General features: G+C 38.4%; 1 non-coding gene across 1 annotated transcript; it reads right to left on the reverse strand.

Annotated features, from left to right (window-relative positions):
• Positions 1-218: 218 nt before the first annotated feature.
• LOC113748525 lies at positions 219-325 on the reverse strand. Its single transcript, XR_003464379.1, has one exon. It is a non-coding gene; the product is annotated as a small nucleolar RNA R71 (small nucleolar RNA).
• Positions 326-2,420: the final 2,095 nt, after the last annotated feature.

A 2,420-nucleotide genomic window follows, 5' to 3' on the forward strand; every position in this document is an offset into this window, starting at 1 on the left:
AAGATCCTAACTCACACTTAGCTACATTCTTAGAAATATGTGATACAATTAAAATGAATGGAGTTAGTGATGATGCTATAAGGTTACGGTTGTTCCCATTTTCATTAAGAGATAAGGCAAAAATGTGGTTACACTCTCATGCTCCTAACACTTTTACCACATGGGATGATTTATCAAGGGCATTTTTGAATAAGTATTTTCCACCTGGTAAGACTGCTAAGCTAAGAATGGATATCACTGGTTTTAGTCAAATGGAAGGAGAATCATTATATGAAGCATGGGAAAGGTTTAGAGATTTGTTACGGAAATGTCCACACCATGGACTACCCGAATGGCTGATTATACAAACCTTTTATAATGGTTTATCTTTCTCCACTAAAACTATTATTGATGCAGCCGCAGGTGGAGCTTTAATGGGTAAATCACCCCAAGAAGCTCAAAATTTGATAGAAGAAATGGCCGCAAATAACTACCAATGGGCCAATGAAAGAGGTAATACGAGACGTCACGCAGGTATGATCGAAATGGACACTCTCAATATGTTGAGTGCCCAAATGAATAACGTGATGAAGTTATTGAGTAGACAAGGTGGAGTTAGCCCAAGTTCATCTAATGCTCACGTAGCTTGTTGTTCTTTCTGTGGAGGTGAACATGATATTAATGAGTGTGTTGATTCTGAGCAGGTACAATTTGTCAATAATTACAACCGAAATGCTCCAACTAATCCCTATTCGAATACTTACAATCCAGGGTGGAGAAATCATCCAAACTTTGGATGGAAAGATCAAGGCAATCAACAAAGGCCAACCAATCCGCCGGGATTTCAACCAAGGCAACCACAGGCTGAAACTAAACCAAGTTGGGAGATCGCGGTGGAAAAACTTGCTAAGGTGACTTCGGATAGATTCGAGCGAGTTGAGGGGCGGTTGGACCAATTAGCTGGGATGTACAGAAACTTGGAGGTTCAAATTGGTCAAATTGCCAATGTGATCAACAATAGAAACCCTGGTGAATTACCAAGTAAAACCGAAGTGAATCCGAGAGAGCATGTCAATGCAATCATTCTTAGAAGCGGTAAAACGGTTGAGGGATTCGATTTTGAAAATTCAGGTGGTGAAAAAGACAAGAAGCAAGCAATTGAAGGGGAGCAAGAAAGTCAAAATGATCATGTTATCATTGATATTGATGCACTTCATCCCAAATTAAATTCTAATGTGATACCTTTTCCTCACAGGTTGAAGAAAGATGGACAGGATCGGGAGTTTGAAAAGTTCTTCAAAATGTTTAAACAATTGCACATTAACATTCCTTTCATTGATGCTATAACACAGATTCCCTCTTATGCACGTTTCTTGAAAGACATCATGTCAAAGAAGAGGAAAATTGTAGATAATGAGATGATAGCATTAACGGAAGAGTGTAGTGCATTGATTAAGAATAAACTCCCTCCTAAATTGAAAGATCCGGGAAGTTTTTCTATTCCTTGCACTATTGGTCAATTGCATTTTTCTAATGCTTTATGTGATTTAGGTGCAAGTGTGTCACTTATGCCGTTATCGGTTGCCCGGAGATTGGGACTTCAAGAGCTAAAAGCTACCAATATTACATTGCAATTGGCGGATCGGTCAATCACACATCCCATGGGTATTTTGGAAAATATGCTCATAAAGGTAAGACAATCTATAATACCTGTGGATTTTGTTGTCTTAGATATTGAAGAAGATGTGAGAATGCCAATTATTCTAGGACGACCGTTTTTAGCCACTGCACGAACTATAATTGATGTAGAAAAAGGTAAGCTTATATTACGGGTTAATGGTGAGGAATTGGAATTCAATTTGGATAATAAAGAAGGGAATATAGAGCCTACTGCTCTTGTTTCTAATATGCCATATGATGAAAAGGTTAACCAAGAAAGGACCGAAGAAGTTAAATTTATAAATGTCCTTGGTACTAACTTTCATGGTGTAGGAACAAAGGAGGAGAAGATAAGGATGGAAGTTGGCTTAATAAAATCGCCAGTCCATGAAGAAAATGGTGAAAAGTTGAGCCAATTCAGAAAAGACAAGCAAAATCCACTCCAAGGTGAAGTTGAGCCTCTCTATGACAAGTCTAATATTCCTCCTTGGCATTTGAGGAAATTGGACTATGAAGATCAATGCATGGTTCACCACATGGTGGATTGGCTCGGGAGTTTCGACCCATGGGGAGAAAATCTCTCTCTAAATGCTCTAAAGTGATTCAACTTTTTCAGTCGAGCCAACGACTATAAACAAAAGCGCTAATTGGGAGGCAACCCAATATTTAGGTTATATTTGTTAACTTGGTGTGATTTTGTGGTTTGAATCAATGTTTTAGCTAAATTGTTGTTTTTGTAATGTAGGGTTGGCAATTGAAGGCAAGGATGACCAATTGAGTAC

This window comes from Coffea eugenioides, chromosome 9, assembly GCF_003713205.1.
Source record: "Coffea eugenioides isolate CCC68of chromosome 9, Ceug_1.0, whole genome shotgun sequence".
NCBI lineage: Eukaryota > Viridiplantae > Streptophyta > Magnoliopsida > Gentianales > Rubiaceae > Coffea > Coffea eugenioides.